Source organism: Cervus elaphus, chromosome 24, assembly GCF_910594005.1.
Source record: "Cervus elaphus chromosome 24, mCerEla1.1, whole genome shotgun sequence".
NCBI lineage: Eukaryota > Metazoa > Chordata > Mammalia > Artiodactyla > Cervidae > Cervus > Cervus elaphus.
The window spans coordinates 19,132,707-19,156,691 of record NC_057838.1 but is presented as its reverse complement, the minus strand read 5'-3'; the positions used below and the strand labels follow the sequence as shown (position 1 = coordinate 19,156,691).

Below are 23,985 nucleotides of genomic sequence, written 5' to 3'. Positions count from 1 at the left end.
TTGGTGGGTTTTTCCTGGTCAGAAGCAGGCTCTTTTTCGGGCTGTGTGTTGAGAGCTTTCACAGCCTCGTCTCTTGCCTCCTACAGTCCTTCGGAAGGTCTTGCCATGTCTGTCCCGTCCTGTCTTCACTCGGGCTCCCAGGACAGGCTGAGGGGGCTCTTGGATCCTGTGAGTCTTAGGAAGCTCTGGCCAGAGTCTTAATTCCCAGGGAGACCTCCCAAATCCACATTCCCAAATCAGAGTGTGGACGTTGGGTGAAGTGGGATTGCATGTTTTGAATGCATTTTGCTTTTGGGATTCTTATGTAGCTGAGTTCCACCCTATTACTAATACCTTAAAAATGGGCCTCCCGACCCCTTTGGCGAACCACTGAGCGCAGAGCTTTACTGTGTACATGTTCCAGCTGACTCATTTCATGGATTGAGCCCTCAAAAATGGAGCAGGACAAAAGCCAGTTTGTGCTGTGAATGCTGTTGAGAGTATTGTTGCACACTTATTTTATATCTGTATCTGTATCATACTGCGTTTTGTCACTTTTTATACTAGCAACATTCTTGCGATCATTTTTATTCGCTGGGCTAATCTGCGCCTTTTTCCTTTTTGTGAGAAGTCTGCCCTTGATACCTTGGCCCAAAGTGCATTGTAACACTGTTTTAGTCATTTAATTAATTTGGAGTTTCCTATAACTGAAACTTTTGTTAAACATCAGTTTCTGTGAATACCCTTGGAGTGAGCTGAAATTCAGGAAAAGAGTATCGAAAGCCAAAACTCTACTTTTTTTTTTTTTTTCTCACATTTTTCTCACAAGATAGGATTGACATAAAAGTGCTTTAGAAAATCTCTATGTCAGAGAAACAGGACTAAACTCATGGAATCAAGCTTAAGCCTGGGGGAAGTGATTTTTTTGAACATAAGCAAAGCATAACCTAACTAGAAAGAGACTAAATCGCAGTTGCTTATGTCATGAAATTGTCTAAATTTCTGCTTATCTAGAACTGGCTTCCTTTTCCTTTCCTGCAATGTAGCAGTTGTTGGTATTCTTAGTGTTTTTTTGTTTTGTTTGTTTCCATCTTTAGTTTTGCTTTTTTAGTTTGAAGCTGTAAATTCCTTTTGAACAGTACAAAGTGCACATTTTGTACTAACTAAATATAACTTGTGATCTGATTTTTGTGTGTGTAAATGACATTATTCTAACAAAATTTGTGTGCAGTCTATAGCTAACAGTACAGTATCCATGTTAATTGTTTGATTTTAATATTTGTACACTGAAGGATTTAGGGGTCAAGGGGCATTCTTTTGGCAACTTACTCTCATGTGGTTCTGGAAAAATATATTTATAGAGAGAAAAGATAAAACACTGTGTTGAAATGTTAATCGTTCTTTAGTAATGAATAGCTGGAATCAAGATTGCTGGGAGAGATATCAGTAACCTCAGATATGCAGATGACACCACACTTGTGGCAGAAAGTGAAGAGGAACTAAAAAGCCTCTTGATGAAAGTGAAAGAGGAGAGTGAAAAAGTTGGCTTAAAGCTCAACATTCAGAAAACTAAGATCATGGCAACTGGTCCCATCACTTCATGGCAAATAGATGGGGAAACAGTGGAAACAGTGTCAGACTTTATTTTTCTGGGCTCCAAAATCACTGCAGTTGGTGACTGCAGCCATGAAATTAAAAGACGCTTACTCCTTGTAAGGAAAGTTATGACCAACCTAGATAGCATATTAAAAAGCAGAGACGTTACTTTGCCAACAAAGGTCCTCCGGTCAAGGTTGTGGTTTTTCCAGTAGTCATGTATGGATGTGAGAGTTGGACTGTGAAGAAAGCTGAATGCCGAAGAATTGATGCTTTTGAACTGTGGTGTTGGAGAAGACTCTTGAGAGTCCCTTGGACTGCAAGGAGATCCAACCAGTCCATCCTAAAGGAGCTCAGTCCTGGGTGTTCACTGGAAGGACTGATGTTGAAGCTGAAGCTCCAATACTTTGGCCACCTCATGCGAAGAGCTGACTCATTGGAAAAGACCCTGATGCTGGGAGGGATTGGGGGCAGGAGGAGAAGGGGACGACAGAGGATGAGATGGCTGGATGGCATCACCAACTCGATGGACATGAGTTTGGATAAACTCCGGGAGTTGGTGATGGACAGGGAGGCCTGGAGTGCTGCAATTCATGGGGTCGCAAAGAGTCGCTCCGCCACGACTGAGCAACTGAACTTCAGTTGAAATGAATGAATAGCTCTTTGTATCATTGTTGTAACTTCTCTGCAAGTTTGGAACTTTGTTAAAAAGTTAGCAAGAATTTGTTTGGCCTGTTTTTAATTTTTTGGGCTGCACTGGGTCTTCCCTGCCGTGGTCAGGCTTTCTCTAGTGGCAGCGTGTGGAGGCGACCCCAGTTGCAGAGGTCGCGTTCTAGACTGCGTGAGCTCAGTAGTTGGCCTGTGTGGACTTAGGTTTTCTGTGGCATGTGGGATGTTAGTTCCCTGAACCAGGGATCGGTCTGCATCTCATGCACTACAAGGCAGATTCTTAACCGCTGGACCACCGGGAGGTTCCTGGCCTATTTTTAAAAAGAGACTATGGGGCATGCAGTATATACTTCTTGGCTGAATGTAGCACGTATCTAATAAAAATTACCCAGTTTGCCTTAACTTTAATCTTCTCAAGTGGCCACTAAGGCAGCCATCCTGGGGTCTTCATCCACTGCTTTTTGGAAGCTGCTTCAGGTGTGGTAAGACAGACAATTCCAGATGTTAACTGGTGGAAATTGTTCATGCCTGTGAGCAGCTGTCCGTGAAACTAGGTAAAGCTGCAGTATTTGCACCTCATGGAAAGAACGTCCAAACAAAGGCTTGGGCAATTTGTGTTTCTATCCCTTTCCTGTTTAGTTTGTTAATTTTCTTTGAATGTCAACCATTTTGTTTTCCACCCGTAAACAAGATGAAGGGGGAGATATATTGCTTGTTCTCTCTGTGACATAGAAAGGATGAATTATCATTTATAACCACATTAAACCTACAACTTTATTCAATAAATACATTCTATTATCTAGAATTATGGTGATCTTTGTTGTAAAATTACCTGTAAGCATTCGTTGAGTAAAGAGGACAAAGGCAATGTGCCTTGGGAGTTTTGTGTGATGATGGACTTACTTTTGGGAGCAGCGGTTCTGGGCACCTCTGATAGCCATGACTTCGGGGCTGTAGATGAAGACTTTGGGACTGGAGGTGGGTTCAGAGCTTCTCTTCCGTTGATTACCTTTCCACCCTGTTGATTGTGTCCGTGAATGCCCAAGAGTTTTAAAGTTGGATATTGTCCCGTTTGTCTGTTTTTGCTTTTGTTGCCTATGCTTTTGGTGTCATATTGAAGAAATCATTGCCAAGTCCAATGTCATGAAGCTTTTTGACTATATTTCCTTTTGGTGTTTTATAGTTTTAGGTCTTACATTTAGGCATTTAATCTGTTTTGAGTTAATTTTTGCATACAGTGTAAAATAAGGGCCCAGTTCATTCTTTTGCATGTGGATATCCAGTTTTCCCAATACCACTTGTTGAAGACAGACTTTCCTGCTGAGTATTTTTGGCACCTTTTTCAGAGATCTTATGACCGTGTGCAGAACCACATGCTCTATGGGCTCTCTATTCTGCTTCATTGGTCCACTTGTCTGTCTTTATGTCAGCACCACATTATGGTGATCACTGTAGCTTTGTAATGTGTTTTGATATTAGAAGTGTGACTCCTTCAGCCTTGTTCTTTTTAAAAATTATTTTGGTTCTTCAGGGTCCCTTGAGATTCTGTATGAATTTTAGAATGAATTTTCTATTTCTGCAAAAAATGCCACTGGGATTTTGCTAGGGTTTGCACTGAATCTGTAGATCACTTTGGCTGGTATGAGCTTCTTTAAGATATAGTCTTTGAATCCAAAGACCTATGGGTTAGCTTTCCATATATTTACATCTTCTTTAATTTCTTTCAGAAATGTATGGTAGTTTTTAGTGTATAAGGCTCTCACCTTTTGGTTAGGTTTATTCTTCTAAAATTTTTTTTTGAAGTTTAGTTGATTTGCAATATTGTGTTAGTTTCAGGTGTCCAGCGAAGTAATTCAGTTATATATATATGTGTGTGTGTGTGTGTGTGTATGTATTTTCAGCTTCTTTTCCATTATAGGTTGTTGAGCGAAAGATACTGAATATAATAGTTTAGATTTATTCTTAAGTATTCGTTTTGATGCTGTTATAAACAAAAACTGGCTTTTTTTCTGTTGATTTTTTAAAAAAATTATCTTTTTATATATTTTTCCTCCTTTCCCCCTCAAATTTATTTTTGATTAGAGTATAATTGCTTTACAATGCTTTGCTGATTTTTGCCATACATCAGCATGAATCAGCCACGAGTATATACATGTCCCTTTCTTCTTGAACCTCCCTCATGCCTCCCATGCTCTGTTGATTTTTTTTTTTTTTAGTTCTACCACTGTATTGCTACCAACCCATCTCCCTCCACCCTCGGGCACACATGCTCAGTCATGTAATCCCATGGACTGCAGCCTGCCAGGCTCCTCTGTCCATGGACTTTTCCAGGCAGGAATACTGGAGTGGGTTGCCATTTCCTTTTCCATCTGTTGATTTTTTTATCTTGCAACTTTGCTGAATTCTTTTATTACTTCGGACAGGTTTTTAAAATTTTTGTGGCGTCTTTAGTAGTTTTTATACATGTCATTTTCAAAGCTAATTTTACTTCTTCTTTTCCAGTTTGGATGCCTTTTATTTCTTTTTCTTGTCTAGTTACTCTGGCCAGAACTTCCAATACTCTGTTGAACAGAGATGGTGAGCGTGGGTGTCCTTGCCTCGTTCCTTATATTAGAGGAAAAGCTTTCAGTCTTTTGCCATCACGTATGACGTAGCTGTGGACTTTTCATCAATGGCCTTTATTATGTTGAGATAGCTTCCTTCTATTCCTAGTTTGTTGAGTGTCTTTATTATGGAAGGGTCTGCTACCTGCTTTTGTAAAGTGTTATGACCCATTTGTTTACACATTGCCCGTGTCTATTTTCACTCTACAATGACAAAGTTAAGTAGTCGCAACAGAGACTTTGAGGCCAGCAAAGACTGAAGTGGTTACTGTCCGGCCCTTTTCTAATCACTGCTTTCAGCTATTAATGTGGTAAATTACATTGAGTGCTTTTTGAATTTTGAGCCAGTCTTGCTATGCTGGGATAAACCTCACTTGGTTATGGTGTGTTATACTTTTTTATGTTGCTGGATGCAATCTGCTAATATTTTGTTAAGGACTTTTGCATCTTTGTTTATGAAAAGTATTTATTTGCAGTTTTCTTATACTGTCTTTGGTTTTGGTATCAGGGTAATGTTGGCCTTAAAATGAGTTGGGAAGTATCCTTCTTGTTATATTTTCTGGAAGAAATTGTGTAGAGTTGGTGTTATTTCTTCCTTAAATATTTGGTAGAAATCACCAGGGAAACCATCTGGCCTGAAGATTTATTTTTTGGGAAGGGTTTTAAACTACAGATTCATTTTAAAAATAGTCATAAAGCTATTCAGATTATCTGTTTCATCTTGGGTGTGTTTTGGTAGTAAATGCTTTTTGAGGAATTGGTGCATTTCTTATAAATTGTTGAATTTATAGGATGTATAAAGTTACTTCTATTAGTCCCTTATTATCCTTTCAATGTCTTTGAAGCCTATAGTGATATTCCCTTTTTCCTTTTCCTGATATTGATAATTTATGTCTTTGACAGTCTTGCTAGAAATTTATCTATTGATCTTACTAAGAACCAGCTTTTTCTTTCATTGGTAGTTTTTATTATTTTATTTTATTTTTTTAACATTTATTTATTTGGCTGAGCGTGGCCTTGGTTGCAGCACACAGGATCTTCAGTGTTTGTTGTAGCATGTGGGATCTTTACTTGCATCTTGTGGGATCTAGTTCCCTGTCCAAGAATCAAAGCCAGGCTCCCCTGCATTGGGAGAACAGAGTCTTAGCCACTGGACCCCCAGGAAATTCCTATTGTTTTCTATTTTTAATTTTTTTACTTCTGTGCTAATCTTTTAAATTCTTTCCTTCTACTATTTATGTTTAGTTTCTTCTTCTCCTAGTTTCTTAAAGTAGAAGCTTGCATTATTAAATTCTTTCATCTTTTCTAGTGTAAATATTTAATGCTATAAGTTTCCCTCAAACACTGCTTTAGTTGCCTTCACATGTTCTGATATGTTGTATCTTCATTTTAGTTTGGTTCAAAGTACTTTCTAGTTTCCCTTGAGTCTTTTCTCTTTGACTCATGAATTATTTAGAAATGTGTTAATTTCCAAGTGTTTGAAGATTTTTCTGTTATCTTTCTGTTACTCATTAATTTCTTTATGGTCAGAGAACATACTTTGAATTAATTCAGTTATTTAATTTTTATATGGGTTGTTTTATGATCTTGGTTATGTTCTATCTTGCTGAATGTTCCATGTATACTTGAAAATAATATGCATTCTTTCGTCATTGGGAGAAATGTTCTGTAAATGTCAATTAGATCCAGTTCATTGATATTTTTTCAGTTCTTCTATGTCCTGATGGACTTTATTTTTTTTTTTTCCTGGTGGACTTTAGAAAGTCTTTATTTTATAATTTTGGAGCTGTGGTCTAGAAAGAAAGCATCACTCCTGCTTACAATGTCATGTGTACTCAAAATGTCCCCTTAATTTGTGTTCCTTCACAGACTGCCTTATTTGTATACTTAATTTTCCTGAATATAACCTGCATAAAGTCATAGGAGCTTGATGTTGGTCCATTTTTGGGGAAAGCGCACAAACATTACAGGACAGGGTGCTCTTCACTTTATTTTATGAGGTCTTCTCCCTGACTGTCTGCACCTGCCCTTATTTTAGGTAAATTCCTGAAAAATCAGTTATTAGAGCTACTTGGAAATGTTTTCGGACAGTTTAGCTGAGTCCAGTTGGGAATTAGTGTAAAGGTATTGGTTACCAGCTGAAGATTGATGTAAAGAATCATGCATTGGTCCTGGGAGTTCCCTGGCTCGTGGTTAGCATTTGGTGCTTTCACCGCCATGGGCTCGGCTTCCATTTTGTAAGCTGTGTGGCACAGCCAGAAGACAAAATATGTGCATTGATTCTACGGAGTGGGTGAGTGGCCACTGAAGATATTCTTAGACCTGAACTCCCCCTTTAAGAGTGCCCCGTAGACTGAGTCCTGGGGGGACATCTGTGCAAGGAGCCTGTAGATAAGCCAGGCTCATCCATCCCCTTAACAAGGGGGAGATTTACCTGTATCCACTAAGACTTCCACTCCAGCTTTGAATATGCAAAATCTTCAAAATATTTTGAGCCTCTTTTGGGGCCGGGGTGGATCTCAGGCCACATCCGTAGAAAAGGGATCATTAGACCTCTGAGCCTTCCGTTAGACGCCCCCAACTGAGGACCCTAGGCTGGACTGGGGTCTGGTCTCACACAGGCAACATCTTGATCTCTCTCCTTTTCTCCACATCCCAGCTTGTGAATGATGTCAGACCATGCATTCTAAATGGGGGTGATAGAAAATGGTTCCTGGGATGGTGGTAGTGAAAATGTGTTACTTTTTAATGTATAACATGTATAAAATGCAGATATAGATAAAAGTTCATAAATAGATGTAGGGTCTATCTCTTGTATCAATTTCATTGTGGGGGGAGGATACTGAAGGAAATTTGTCTGAAAAGGCTCCCTAGGAAACTGGCAATGATAAAAAAGGTTGAGAGATATTGCTTTAAATTGAAGATGCTGAGCGAGGCATCGAGCAGAAGGGCTACTGGGATTTGAACAATTTCTAATTGAGCAGGGTGGAGAGTGATGCTTCAGATTTTATTACAAGAAAATATTTTTATCCAGAGACTTTCAGTGACTGAAACAAAAGGAAAATAGGCCTAAGTTACATCATGAATTCAGGTTAAATGTGAGGTGGCTGTTAAGAGCTTTATTAAATAACACAGGGAGAATTTCCTTCTGCCTGGAGTCCTTTGGGAAAGGTCCTATGGGAAGTAAACCAGGCCTCCTGGGAGGCTGTTAGTCCACTGGGTGGGTGAGGAAGGAGCCTTCAAGTCAATATTTTAAGACCCGGTATCAGTGTTTTACCACCCACTCTCCCAGCGGTTCAGATGTTGGCAACATTAGGGTATGGAGTATATATTAGGTAGTTCTATTCCGTCACTCTTAACTGCCAGAAATTAACAGTTGCACTGTGGTTATATAAGAGAATGTTCTTAGGAAATACATAATAAAGTATTTCAGAATAAAAGCAGATGTCTGTGCTTCACAGTGGTTCCAGAAAACCAGTCTGTAAGGAGAGAGGGAGAGGGAAGGGGAGGAGGAGGGAGCTGGTTAGCTGTGGATGGAGGGGCGGAAAGGAAGGGGCAGGGGAGGAGGAGAGAGGAGAGGGAGAGAGCCAGAGCTAGGCAAAAGCAGGTGCCAGAACATCCGTGACTGTTGACTGTGGGAGGAGAAGTTGGGCTATGCAGGTGGCGCTGATGGTAAAGAACCCACCTGCCAGTTCTGGAGACGCGGGTCGGACCCCTGGGTCAGGGAGATCCGCTGGAGGAGGGTTTGCAACCCACTGCAGTATTCTGGCCTGGAGAAGCCCGTGGACGGAGGAGTCTGGTGGCCTACAGTCCACAGGGTCGCAAAGAATCAGACATGACTGAGCGGCTTAGCACACACGCAGTGCACGGTAGTTATCTGTAATCGTTTTTCAACTCTCTGTAAGTTTGAATCATTTCAGAGTACAAAGAAAAAAAATTGGAAAGTAAACAAGAAAGCACTCGCCTTCTTTGAGAAAGATCAGTCACACTGTGTCCTGTAATGCTATTTGATTTGATGGTTTATTTATTTATAGTTTTTAATTGAAGTATAGTTGATTTACAATGTAGTGTTAATTTCTGGTGTATAGCAAAATGATTGTTATATATGTATATTCTTTCTCATATTCATTTTCCTTATGGTTTACCATAGGCTATGGAATATAGTTCCCTGTGCTATATAGTAGGGCCTCGTTGTTTGTCCATTCATATGTAATAGTTGACATCTGCTCACCCCAAACTCCCAGTCCATCCCCCCCATATTATTAGAAGTTGTCAAGGCAATGAGTAGTTTGGCTAAAATGTCACTGTATCGCATGGTCCTGGGGAGCAGGTGTTGCTTGAAGCCCTGGCACAATGCAGGGCTGTAGTGGGCTCTCAGTAAATATTTGTTGGGGTGAATGGAATCAGAGCAGCAACGGGATGATTTTGGAGTTCACCTTGCCTTGGTTTGCATGTGTTTCCCTGGACACACGTCTCCGTGCCTCTGTGAAAATCACCAGGTGGACAGGGTTTGTCTCAGGAACGTTGCATGACAGTTAGTGACATGGAAGAGACTGAAACCCTAATTTTAGACTTCTTGCTGGTAGAGGCACCCGAGGCGCCTTGCAGAGCATCTGTGACATTCCTACCGCGTGGGCTCCCGTTAGAGTGTGACGTCTTCAAAAAATGTTTAGGTAGGAGCTAAAGTTACTTTTTTACGGTAAAACATATATAACATAAACTGCACCATTAAAAACATTATTTATTTTGTTACTCAGTTTTGACTGCCCTGGGTCTTTCTTGAGGTGTGGGGCATGGGCTTCCCATTGCGGTGGCTTCTCTTGTTGCAGGGCACAGGCTCTGGAGGTTGGGCTCAGTAGTTGTGGCACACAGGCTTAGTTGCCCTGCAGCATCTGTAATCTTCCCAGACAGGGGATTGAAACTGTGTCCCCTGCATTGGCAGGCAGATTCTTAACCACCGGACCACCAGGGAAGTCCCCATTTTAACCTTTTTTAAATGGACAGTTCAGTGGCATTAAGGACACTCAAACTGTTGTGAAACCATGGCCATTCTTTGTCTCTAGAAGGTTTCTATCCGCCTAAACTGAAACTGTATTTGTTACAAATAACTTATTATTTGCTTGGCAAGCCATTTATTCTCCAGAAGTATAGTTGTTAGTGATGGTAGCCTACAGGACCCTAAGTCTCAAATTGATGGCACCAAGAATAGAGAACTTACTTTAATTAATTATCTTACAGGAGGACACTAACAAGTTTAACAGGAACATCTGCTGCCAGTTTACAGAAATTAACCTTCCCTAAAGATTATAACATACATGGGAGGAGGGGCAAGACAGGGTAGGGAATTGAGAAGTACGAACTATTTTATAGAAAATATGCCACAAACTAACACAACACTGTAAAGCAACTATATTCCAGTAAAAATTAATTTAAAAATAGCTACAAGAATATATTTAATTTAAAAGATGCTTTCTCCTTGGAAGGAAAGTTATGACCAACCTAGACAGCATATTAAAAAGAAGAGACATTACTTTGGCAACAAAGGTCCATCTAGTCAAGGCTATGGTTTTTCCAGTGGTCACGTATGGATGTGAGAGTTGGACTATAAAGAAAGCTGAGCGCCAAATAATTGATGCTTTTGAACTGTGGTGTTGGAGAAGACTCTTGAGAGTCCCATGGACTGCAAGGAGATCCAACCAGTCCATCCTAGAGGAGATCAGTCCTGGGTGTTCATTGAAAGGACTGATGCTGAAGCTGAAACTCCAATACTTTGGCCACCTGATGCAAAGAGCTGACTCATTTGAAAAGACCCTGATGCTGGGAAAGATTGAAGGCAGGATAAGGGGATGACAGAGGATGAGATGGTTGGATGGCATCACCGACTCAATGGACATGAGTTTGGGTAGACTCCGGGAGTTGGTGATGGACAGGGAGGCCTGGCGTGCTGCGGTCCGTGGGGTCACAAAGAGTCGGACACAACTGAGGGAGTGAATTGAACAAGAATAGAGAACAGCACAGAGAATACAGCAAATTTATAATAACTAAATGAAGTATAACCATTACAAACCATGAATCACTATACTGTATACCTGTAACTTATGTAATATTATACATCAACTATACGTCAATAAAAATTTTAAAAAGATTATAATATGCGCTATTTAAAGTGAAACATAAGAGCTCTAAGGCTTTTTAAAATACTTCTTAAATTAACCTAATGGAGGCATAATTAGCAGACAGATGTACCTGTTTTCAGTGTGTTAGTTTGACTTTTGTGTCTTTTTTTGTTTTCTTCGTACAGATACTATTGCATCCTTGTTTGGGGGTCATACTCTATTTTTTGGTGTTTTTTTTTTGGCAGTGCTAAGGTCTTAGTTCCCTTACCAGGTATTGAACCTGGGCCCTTGGCAGAGAAAATGCTGAGTCCTGACCACTGGCTACCAGGGAATTCCCTCATTCTCTGTTTTAATGACTTTTCTGTCTGGTTATAAAAGTATTATTTCATGTTCCTTATACAACAACTTAGAAAACTCAGAAAAGAGTAAAGAGGAAATACAAGACCATTGAGAATGATCCCCTCTCTTTCTTTGAGAAGAAACTCTTTTTTTAAAAGCACCTTTAGGTTTCATGCAAAATTGAGTGAAACTGCAGAGTTCCCATGTACTCTCTGCACTCCCCCCAGCCTCTCTTGTTACATTTTAAATTATAAAGTGACACCTGCCTGCTAAGATGCAGTTCAGAGCCACCAACCTCCCAAGCTTCCTGGGGGTGGGGGTGTCCACTTTTCTCCTGGAGCCTCGCTGGCACTTGGGTTCTTCCTTACCTTGTTTGGTGGCTCGTGACGATGTCATGCCAGGAAGGCAGCCACGGGGTTTGTGTTTGTCTGGTTTGTTTTCGGTATTTGATGGTTGAGCCAGGCACAGCTTGAGAATTCTGTTTGTTATAGGCTTGCTTAGAAGTATTCTTTTTGCAGTGAGTTCTACATGGAGACTCTTAAGACGGCTCTGGACAATAAAAAAATAAAGCTTGGGTTTCCTGATGAAAGATTAACAGAGAGAGGCACCTGGGTATTTTTGAGCTATGAGGTGGTTTATGCTAATTTTCAGACAGCTTTTGTGTACAAGCAGGTTGTGTTCCAACTCTTTGTGGGTGAGTTATTTTTGGACTTTGGAGTGTATTTTCTTTTCAAAATGAGGAAGAAGGATTAAAGAGAATGGTTTGTGGTTAATTTCTCCCAAGTGGAGAGCAACCTTGTGTGTGTGTGTGTGTGTGTGTGTGAGTGAGTGAACGTGGGCTATACCCTTGAGAGGGAGAGAGGTGGTCACATAGTCTCTTGTAGCAGTTTCCAGAAGTCAGGAAGGTTCAGAGACACTTGGTTTCTGAGCCGATGAAGGGGAGACAGAGCAGCAAAACTCCCATTCTTACTGGGAACTGGATCGTTGCAAGCTGTGGGGTTGCGGTGGTGGGGGGGCAATGCTGCGTTATGTAAACTAACTTGCAACCCTCTGGTGTCCATTGTAGCCTTGCTTTCTCATTTTGGTCAATTGGATCTGAGTTAGAAATTTGGCCAGACAACAAAATATTTAAACTGTTTTCCCCTATTGCATCTCATTTCCATAGTCTGTTTAGGATCCTAATTGATGCAAATGCTCTTGTTATCCTGAATGTGAGTTGAATGCAGGGTTCTAATTTAATTTTATATCATGTTAATAGACCCACAGACATAGAAAACAAACTTAGGGCTACCAAAGAGGATAGGGTACGGAGGGACAGTTTAGGAGTTTGGGATTAACAGATACACACTACTGTATATAAAAGAGATAACCAACAAGGACCTACTATATAGCACAGGGAACTATATTCAGTATCTTGTAATAACCTATAATGGAAAAGAATCTGAAAAAATATATATATGTGTGTGTGTGTGTATAACTGGATCACTTTGTTGCACACCTGAAACTAACACTACATTATAAATTTTACTGTATTAAAAGTGGAAGAAATTTTACATCATGTTGTTGAACTTGATTAGGGTATATGAGGGTCTGAATGACCAGCGGGGTGTGACTGATCCCAGCCTTACTTTATGTGGTACCTCTGACATCCTGAGCCACATGAGGAGGGTGTTTTATTTATTTGTTTTTAAATATTTGCTTATTTATTTGACTGTGCCAGATCTTGGTTGTGGCACATGGGGTCTTTAGTTATGGCATGTGAGATCTAATTCTCTGACTGGGGATTGAACCTGGATCCCATGCATTAAGAGCACAGAGTCTTAGCCACTGGATCACCAGGGAAGTTCCAGGGAGAGAGTGCTTGGTTAGGTTGATGAAACCCAAAAGCAAGCTCAGGAAGGAATCTCCGAGGCTCCTGATTTGCAGGATCACTGGATCTTGATCTGTTTGTTGCTCATGGAAGCTTTTTGTGTAATTTTAAAATTTTCAGCCGAACGCTAAGATGGTCCCCTCTGTGCCAGGGAGTTTGGAAGAACTGTTTTTACCGTGGAATACATCTGATTCCCAGGAGGGAGACTTTTGGTCTTCTTAACTGATAGGCAACTTTTTCATTCTCTGCATTTAAGAGAACCTGATTCTAAGTAACTCTGTGACCACATGTTACAACTCAGAAATAATCCTGACGTTTTACCATTGTCTTTTTCTGGAAGTGTTTTCCAAAAGAAATAAACAGTAAGAGGCAGGCGGAGGCTGACATTTTCCTTCTCTGGGCATCATTCCAGGACCCTGAAGATCCTCAAGTGAACTTGCCCCCATCTCACAGGTAAGAGAGCAGCCCCAAAGAGATGACATTTAGTTCAAAGTTATACTCTGGCTTTGTGACAGTTAGAGCAAGAAACTGGCTCTCTGCTTCTGAGACAATTTTGGAAAAACTCCAGAAAAGTGATGCTAAATAGGATCTTTCTGCCCTGTGGTTTTGTTATACAGCAAAGAATACCCACTGGTTTCTCATTATCTGGCTGGTGCCCTGAAATTCATTCAGTGTTTTGGTTTATTTATTAGCTGTTTTGAGTGATGGAGAATAATTTCAAAATGTGAAGAGAGCTATTCTTGAACCCTGTGTTCCCCGGGTATTAAAAGATTGTGTTGGGATATCTTATCTCTGAGCCTGATGTTAATTTCCTCTAGTATATTGCAAAGAATAAGTCACTTTTTTTTTCTTTTGGGCATGCAACTTGCAGGATTTTAGTTCCCTGATCAGGGATGAATCTGAGCCCTTGGCAGTGAAAGTGCGAAGTGCTAACCACTGAACTTCCAGGGAGTTCCTTACATTGCAAAGAGAACTGGCTTTAATAGTTGCTTTTATTTTTCCAAATTATGAATAAATCAGCTTTACAACTGCTTCAAATCTATCTGTAGGTAGATGCACTCTTTCTGGTGATGCTAAAATAGAAGATGCACTTCTGAATTCTGAAAGGTACCTAGCTAAATCTGATTACATTGCATTACACATGTGAGACTTTTCCCTGGGGATTGGTGTTTCCTCTCAGGTCTTTAGGACAGAGTATTCTTTGGTCATTTGGCAGTGGTTCTACCTGACCTTGATGTGCTGGCAGATGTCACATGTTTGTTTCTCTTGCACACCCCTCCACTCTTTTTTAAAAAAACTTTATTTATTTATATTTTGGCTGCACTGGGTCTTTGTTGCGATGCATGGGTATCTTGTGGCTTTCAGGCTTAGCTATTCTGAGGCATGTTGCTCTCAGTTCCCAGGCCAGGAATTGAACTTGTGCCCCCTACAGCAGAAGGCAGATGGTTAACCTCTACACCACCAGGAAAGTCCCACACTCCTCCACTCTTGGAGAATGGTGTCTTGGACCATACCCTGGCTCCCCTGCGATGGTATTTGACCTTTGAAGAACATTTCTCATGGTGCTCTCCATGTAGGACAGTGGCTCTTACTTTGGTTTATTGCAGGGGTTGGCAGACTCTTTCTGTTAAGGGCCAGATAGTAAGTAATTTCAACTCTGCTATCGTAGCATGAAAGCAACCATGGACAGTACATCAACAAACAGGCATGGCTGTGTTCCAATAAAACTTTATTTACAAAAAACAAATGGTGGGCCAGATTTGGCCTATGGGTCATTTTTTTTGCTGATCTCTGGCTTAGTGGTGTTTTAGAAAACAAGATTTGAAGTCCCATTGGCTTCTATGGGTGATGGAGGGGAGAATCCAGTCCTCAGGACATAAACATCTCAGTTGAGATTTAGAACCCATGGTTGGAAAGATGCTTTTGTATCATTTTTCAATAACTTCTCAGTTATTATAACCAAATGGCTTTTTTGGGGAAAAAAAGTCTCCCTGAATCTCACTGCTCTTGGGATCATACCACTGTATTTTCATTTTTGTACATTTCTTTTGAGTCCTGTCATTTTGTGCTTTTACTTTTGCAGAGCCTTGATGTGTATGCGTACCAGTTGGTTTTATTCAAGAGCAAGATGCACCCACATATCTGACAGGTGCAAGTACATTGAGATCTAGTAAACCCTAAAAGGCATAAGTGAGGTTTGGCAGAGAAGATTTTTTAAGGACTGATTTGTGAGGCGCAGTATCATTTTCTTTGTCTTAGCCTTTTTCAATGAAAGAGTTATAATTCACTCTTTACGTAAGCCATGCAAAAGAGCAGTAGTCACAGGGCCACCTGTGAGAAGAAATTAAGCCAGGATCACGGTGACTCAGGCACAGGGCCATTCAGTGCCAAAGTCACCCTGTGGCTCTAAGTCACCTTTGTGGTCCCCAGGTTTCAGGGTGGCGTGAGTCTGCTTGCACCCTTGCCAACAGTTCCAGAAGCTAGACTGTAGCAGGTTTTTTTTTCCTTCTTGGTTGGCGCACACAAAATAAACCAAGAAACAATGACCACACTTCAGTTTCCCTCTATATGATGTGACTCTAAAGATGTATTTCCCTAAACATGAATTCCCAAATATGTATATGCAAGAATGGCAGGAGTCCTTTTTACAACAATGCTGCCATTGCTGAAATTATTTTGAAAGCTCTTCTTTTCTTCCCCCCTAGAATTGCCTTCAGAACCAGTGACAAGCCGCCACAGAAAAGAATTCTGTCTGCTTTGTGGTCTTACCTCATTTTTGACTAAAAATGGCCCTGACTTGGTTTCAGCTGTTTCCCAGTCTTGTAACCATGCATGGAGCAGATGGATTTGTCTCAACAGAGCTAAAGGTTTTGGGTAATGACAATAAACCAGGAGCCCTTGAGGGTATTTCTTTGGAGGGAAAAAAAAATTTACATCTGGGTAAACTGTGATAGTTAAAAAAATCTCATGCCTTTGTACATCATTAGACTGTCCGCAAATCACCATGCCAACATGGCTTTTGAATGAGATCATCCTTGCCCACTGAAGTGGCCTCCAAGAGTGACCTGCTTTATTCCAGATCCCAGCCCAGGATCCTTGAAAGGCCTTCACTTTGTGTGTGCTCTCTTGTCCTTGGGATATTTGAAAGTCTCTTCTAGGTTTGCTCTTCTGGGAGTCTGTGCATGTATTCCTAGAAGCTGACAGACTGTCATGTATTCTATCTATTCCTTTCGTCCTCTCCTGCCGTCCCTCCAACATGGAAAGTGGGAAGCTGACATCCTGTTCTAGGGAGTTTTCTTACCTGGCAGGTAGTGGTGTAGGCTTGTAACTTGGGAGGCAGTCTCAGAGCTGCTCACAGGCAAGGTTAGGATCTTTGTCACAGAGAGTAGCTTGCTTCTAAGCCCTCTAAGCGACAGGTGATTTATCGGATAGTTTTAAAGTATCTCTTGGAGAACCAGGCTTCAATGCTTCATGTTCAGCAATGACACAGCTTAGGTCCAGACTGCAACCATAACATGATTCTAACTCACTTCTGCCCCAGTGCCTCTGACACTAGAGGCAGAACACTAAACCCTTTGCACAGCTGCTCCAAGGCAACAGACACCCCTCCCACTGTTTTGCAGGAAGTTCTGACCTAACCTGTAGCTGCTGTCTCTTTCATTCCCCTCTACCTTTTAAATCTTGTATGGCTGTCCGGTGGCTAAGACGTCACATTCTAATGCAGAGAGTGCAGGTTTGGTCCCTGATCATGGAGCTAAGACCCCACATGCTTTGTGACCAAAGAATAAAAACATAAAAAAGAACAGAAGCAATATTGTAACAAAATTCAATAAAGACTTTTAAAATGATCCACAGTCCCTCCCCGTGCCGCCCCCCAAAAAAGAAAAATCTTGCTTGAGTGTGTTTCCTTGGAAGAATCTAGCTGCAAGGGAGTCAGTGAAGGGAGTGTCTAACTTTCTAACCTCTGCAGAGTAGGAAGGTGGGTGGGCTGGAAAACTTGGATGTTGCTGAACTTTGCAATATTTGTGAATCAGGGTGTATGCACAGAGATGATGGCTAAACTTCTGGTGGGTAGATAGAGTCTTGCAGTACAGAGAGTAGGAGGAGGGTTGAGTGTGGGAGGCTCATGGGGACTGTTGGGAGAATTCAGTGACTGGAATTCAGGGCAACTGTCAGTGCTGTTACCCACTGTGTGGCAGGTGGCACTGCTGGGTAGGAGCGGCCGTCGGCCGTGCCTGTGCCCTTGGTACGGTCCTGACCTTGGAAAGAGGGAAGAAGTGCTGAGTTCGTGTTGCTTTTTCCTCTGTAGCCCTGGAGTTTTGAGGCTGGCAGAGCTAGTTCCAGTTTCCAGCCTCATGACCACAGGTATGTTATTACTTCACTCTGAGTCTCAATCTGCTTCTCTATAAAATGATAATATGCTTCCCTGCAGGGAGATGGTGATGGCAGAGTCAGCAGACTGTCTAACACACACTTCTAATGTGTGGTGGTTGCCCAGTGAATGACTGCTCTTGCGCTCAGCATTGCCCTGTTTCTCCTTTCCATTTGTCTGAGCAGCTCACAGCTGCCTTAAACTCCAGTAAGGACAGTAGCTTCTGTACTTTTTCTTAGCCTTAGCTTACCCTTTTCACCCTCTGTATGTCTAACTTTCCCCTAGCTCCCTGAACATTTTATTATGAAAAATTGCAAACATATAGGAAGGTTGATAAGAGTTGTACAGGGAACACACATATAGCAATCATTTGGGTTCTATAATGAACATTTTTAAAATTTTAATTTTCTTCAGAGATTTTTTTTTTTAATGTGGACCGTCTTTAAAGCCTTTAACTGAATTTGTTACAATATTGCTTCTGTTTTGTGTTCCAGTATTATGGCTTCAAGACATGTGGGATCTTAGCTCTCTGACCAGGGATCAAACCCCCATCCCTTGCATTGGAAAACAAAGTCTTAACCATTGGACCATGAGGGAAGCCCCTATGATGAACATTTGACTATACCGGCTTTAGCACATAGCTTCCCATGTATCCATTCATCAACCCATCTTCTTTTTCTTCCTTTCTTTCTTTTTTTTCTACTGTGGTGTGCAGCTTGCAAGATCTTTATTCCCTGACCAAGGATTGAACCTGGGCCCTGGCAGTGAAAGCACAGAGTCTTAAACACTGAACCACAAAGGAAGTCCCCTTTTTATTTATTTATGCACTTCTAAGTAAATTACCAATGTCAGTACACTGCCCTGTAAATATTTTAACATGCCTATCATGAACAAATATCATTAATGATCTTTGTTTGCTGTTTTTTTTCCTGATGTAAAATTTCACAGTGAAATGCATGAATCTTAAGTGTACTTTTGCTGAGTTTTGACAACTGCATACACCTGCTACTCAAAGCCCTCAAGGTACAGAACATTACCACCTGCCCAGAAAGTTCTGGTGCCCCAGCCCCTCCCATCACAGGCAGCCACCATTCTGTTTTCTCCCACTGGAGGTTAGTTTTGCCTAGTTTAATATTTCATATAAATGGAACCAGACAGGGGGTACTCACTACTGCCTGGCTTCCTCTAGTCAGCATAACGTGTTGGGGCTTGTCTGTGTAGTCATGTCTTATCGGGCACTGATTGCTTCTTATTGTTGAGCCAGCAGCTTTAAAATCATTGCTGCAAAGCAGTGATGAGCCTTCCTCATGGAATTTGGAGGTGGTTTCTTATTTCTCATTTCCAGCCGGATGGCGTCAATGCACAAAGGCTCTTTGTAGCCAGTTAGAGTTAAAGGGGCTCAGAGGCCTTTGGGCCACTCTCTTAAGAGTCTCAGCATTTTGGCCAGGGCATCCTCTCTCTGATTGGTTTCCCTCCCATCTTGAGACTCCTGTCAGTGGGGCTTTATGTGCAGGAGGAATGGGAGGGCTGGTGGATGGGCACCTTTGACATTTGACTGTCTTAGGCTTAAAAGAAGGATGAGACTTCTCTGGTGGTTCAGCAGTTAAGACTCCATGCTTCCAAAGCAGGAGGAGTGGGTTTGATCCCTGGTCAGGAAACTTAAGATCCCACATGCTACACTGCTCCCCAAAAAATCTGAATGATTTTTGTTGTTGAGGATTTCGTTATGCTGAGTACGTGCTAGAAATATAAGACCAGTTGGGTGTAACAGCTGGAGTTGAAAACAAATTCCTGTTTAGCTTTTCTGTTAATGAACTAACCAGAAGCTGAAGTTGCTAAATTCTCTGATGGAAAAAGGAGTCACTTTCTTGGTTCCTGTCCCTAAGTTTTTGCCCTCTCTCCCTTCCATCCTTCTTTCCTCCTTTCTCCTCTTCCATCTCTCTTGTCACACACACACACACACACACACACACACACACACACACACACACACACACACACACACACACACACACACACACACACACACACGTGACTTATCTGAAAGTTCAGGCAGATCTTTTTTCAAGGTCATTGAAATGTTTGAGGGGCAGAAGGAAGAGGGTGGGGAAAGCTTGGTGCGACTGGATGATAAGGAGCCAGCACCCACTCTCTGGGGCCAGGTTATTAAGTGACGTGACGAGTTTTGGATACCGCAAGGGTACATGCTGGCACCTGCCTCGTTCTCTCCTGCACAGGGATTCTGGAACCTGTCTGCACAGGAGACGTGCTGGGGAAGATGTTACGAAATCCTTCCTGTCCTGGACCAGTTGAAGCAGAATGTGACCCCAGCCCCACCACCACATGCTCGTGCTGTTGCTTGTCATGTCCTACTCTTTGCAACCCCATGGACTGTAGCCTGCCAGGCTCCTCCGTCCGTAGGATTCTCCAGGCAAGAATACTGGAGTGGGCTGCCATGCCCTCCAGGGGATCTTCCCAACCCAGGGACCAAACCTGCATCTCCCGCATTGCAGGTGGATTCTTTACCTGCTTAGCCATTGAGGAAGCCCCCCACTCCCCACCCCCATTGTTAAATGGGAAGCCGCAGTTTAAAATCACATGGGGACCCATTTTCACATACATTATCGCCGCTAATCCTAATAATCACCAAAGGCAGGCAGGTTTTAGTAAGATCTTCTTATTTGAGCTGAGCCAGCTGATCTCAAAATGGACACTGGAGCAGAGGGCAGTCTGGCTGTAGTGGCCACGTCCTTCCCATTCCCACCCTCCCTGTATGTGGATGGGTGTCATGGCAGGATGGTTGGTTGGTTGTTCGTTGTTCACCATCTGCCACATGTGACTTGGCGGTGTTTGGTGGGTCCCTCCCTTGGGGAGCAGTGGACTGGGAAAGAGACTCCGGACGTGGTGTGGAGTCCTGGGGTACTGAGGGAGCGTGGTGGAGGGGCACCAGCTCTGGGTGTGGTAGGCAAAAAACTCTTTCTGGAGGGAACACATCTGCTTAGAGTGTGGAGGTGTGAGACAGAGCTCGAAAGCTGAGAGCCAGCCAGGAAAGAAGACCCAGGACCTGATTACTTTATCACCTTTTTCGTAAAATGATTTCTCAGCCCAGCCATCAGTGCACTATGGCATGGCTTCTCACCATGGATCCTCTCTGCGTTTGAAAAACTAAATGAAGATGCCTCATCGTAGGTGTTCTTTAAATTGCAAATTTCCTTGAATTTTAAAGGATTTTTTTTCTGCTATTTTTTAAAAAAAGATTTTGTTCAGTATAACCACATGTTAAGAAGATGTTAAAAAAACCCCGAAACTGTGACATTAGAGCTGAGAAATCCTGAACAAATGCTGCTTATGTCCTACCACTCCTGGAAGGCACAGGTGTTCTGTAAGAAGAGTTGAATCTTATGAACTGTCTGTAATTTTTTTCTTCCTGGTGGAAACCTTGTAGTCTAGCATAGTGTTAAAAGTCTGGGCATTAATTAAAAGCCCAGCTTTGTTACTTTCATTTACCTGCTTGCTTGGAAGTTATCCTACCTCCCTAAACCTCAGTTTCCTCATCAGTAAAATCAGATTGGTAATACTGCATATAATCCAAAAAATCATTTATTTACGGTTTGTTTCCACTTTGCAGTTTTATACTGTCATGGAATGAATAGGTGATTATTTTTTCTTATCTTTTTAAAAAATGGAAGTATAACTGGCTGACCGGTGCTGTTTTAGTGTCGAATGTATAGCACAGTGATTCAGTTACACACACACACACACACACACACACACACACACACACACACACCACACACACACACATATATATACTTTTTCAGATTCTTTTTCATTATAGGTTGTTATAGAATATTAAGCATAGTTCCCTGTGCTATACAGTAGGACCTTTTTATGTATCTATTTTCAATGTAGTAGTGTGTATATGCCAATTCCAAACTCCTGATTTATCCCCCGCTCCCTCTCCCTTTCCTGGTTGGTAACCATGCATTTGTTTTTTATGTCTGTGATTAGACTTCTTAATTTTGCTAAGCTACTGGGTGTAAATAGTAGCTCCTTGGTGTTTTAATTTGTGTATATATGATTCTCAGAAAGAGAGCAGCTTTTCATTTGTTCAGGAATCATTTTTTTCCCCTCTTTTGTGAAATTCCAGCTTGTGTCTTTTTGCTCAGTTATCTAGTAGGTCATTTATGTTTTTCTAGTAGGTTATTTATGTTATAGTGTAAAAAAAACCCTGTTTTTGTTTTTCTTTTAATTAATTTATTAGACTGTGCCAGGTCTTAGTTGTGGTATGTGGGATCTAGTTCCCAGACCTGGGGTTGAACCTGGGGCCCCTGTGTTGGGAGCATGGAGTCTTAGCCTCTGGACCACCAGGGAAGTCCAGTTTATGAGTTCTTTGTATATTCTGAGTACTTACCCTTTGTTGGATATATGTGTTACAGATAGCTTTTCTTAATTGGTAGCTTGTCTTTTAACTTTATTTGTGATGCATTTGGAAAACAAATTCATATTATTTTTATGCTATCTTTATTATGCTTCCCAATGCTGACAGCTGCTCCCTTCACTGACAGAAACAGCCATCACTCCTGGCAGGCTCATCTCAGACGCCTGGGACGCAAACACAAACACACATAAGTAGAATTTCCTGCCGAGACCTACTTTTTAAAAACTGCTGATTCTCAGATCACTGCATCAACCCACAGCACAACTGACAACTCAGATTTTCCCCTACGAGTAGCTCCCAGCTCCGATCTAAACCCAGTCAGTCCACAGATGGCAACCTCAGGTCAAAAGGTTCTTAATTTTACTGTGACAGGATTTCTGTGTTTTCTCTTCTGGTTAGAAATACACTCTTTTAAAAGATTGGAGTATAGTTGATTTATGATGTTGTGTTAATTTCTGCCGTACAGCAGGGTGACTTAGTTATACAAATATTCTTTTTCATATTCTTTTCTGTTACAGTTTATTGCAGGGTATTGAATATAATTCCCTGTGCTCTACACTAGGACTTTGCTGTTTATCCATCCTATATATAATAGTTTGCATCTGCTAATCCCAAATTCTCAATCCAACCCTCCCCCGCACCCCCTCCACAAGTCCGTTCTCTGGGTCTATGAGTTTTTTCTGTTTCATATATAAGTTCATTTTAAACATGCATCATATTTTAGATTCCACACATAAGTGACATCATATGGTATTTGTCTCTTGTCTGACTTACTTCACTTTGTATGATCATCTCTAGGTCCATCTGTGTAGCGGCAAATGGCATTATTTCCTTTTTTGTGGCTGAGTAGTATTCCACTGTGTATATGCACCATGTCTTCTTTATCCGTTCATCTGTTGATGGCCATTTAGGTTGCTTCCATGTCTTGGCCACTGTAAATAATGCTTCTGTGAGCATAGGGGTGCATGTATCTTTTTGAATTATAGTTGTGTCTGGATATCTGCCCAGGAGTGGGATTGTTGGATCACACAGTAGCTCTGTGTTTAGTTTTTTGAGGAACCTCCACACTAATAGTGTAAGAGGATTCCCCTCAGAAGGATATTCTTTATTTTCTGCTGAAAGTTCCGGATGTTTACCTTTCTGAATTAAGTCCTTAATCTTTTTGGACTTTTGTGTGTGTGGTGTGAGGTAGGGATTCAGTATCCTTTAGTGCTTCCTGCACCGTTTTCCCAAGCGTGAAGAGGAGGATAAACAGTCCAGCTCCTTACACAGTTCTGGGCACGTGCATGGTGTTCTGTAAGGGTAGCTTATTGCTATTGTAACCTTCAGTCACCTGGTTTTCCTGTTGCTGAGTGCACTGATTCATGAAATCATTAATGCGTGTATTTTAGGAAAGACAATTGAGGCAGATTTGTGTTGGTTAAGAAACCAACCTGTCCTCCACAAAACTCTGACCTAGTATTGTCAGAAACTTGATCTGTGAGTTTAATCAAAGGGTAAATTATAATTAATGAATTAGTTGATTTGAGCATCAGTTTCCTTTTGGATGTGGTTAGTGATTCAGGATTTCCCTGGCATCTTACAGAGTACCTTCTACCTCTGCCCTCGGATAATCAAATAGTCTTTTCTTATAAGGTTCATTTCACTCCTTTGGAATTTGCTTGTTCAGCTTTGTATTGCCAGAGATGTCCCCTCTAAATACATGAAGACAGGGTCTGGGGCTTCAGCCAGGGTGTTGGAAGCTCTCCTGAAGCTCATCGCTGCTTGAATATCTGGGAGCAGATTGTTCAGGTTGCCCAGAAATCTTGCTTTGGGGGCCTTTTCCAATCTCTCAGCTGTGCTGTAGTGGAAAGGAGAGGCAGAGAAGTACTTCTTGGAAAATTAAAACTGCTTGGCCATGCTCCTGGGACACATTGAGTGCACACAATGAAACCTGGAAAGTAAACATGAAACTTTATAAGGTGAGCATAAAAAGCACCATAAAAATTGGAGGAATGTTG

The 23,985-nt window shown here is 41.5% G+C and overlaps 1 protein-coding gene across 3 annotated transcripts in view; it reads left to right on the top strand.

The window, feature by feature from the left end:
• The window catches only part of OSBPL10 (oxysterol binding protein like 10), a 317,366-nt gene that overhangs the window by 15,057 nt on the left and 278,324 nt on the right, over nt 1–23,985 (top strand). The window contains exon 1 of one of the 3 annotated variants that reach the window (XM_043885776.1): nt 13,133–13,625. The exons of the other annotated variants lie outside the window; for them this stretch is intronic. The gene's annotated coding sequence lies outside the window, so the exon portion shown is untranslated. Of the gene's footprint in view, nt 1–13,132; nt 13,626–23,985 lie in introns of those variants that run through there. 3 annotated transcript variants of the gene reach the window in all.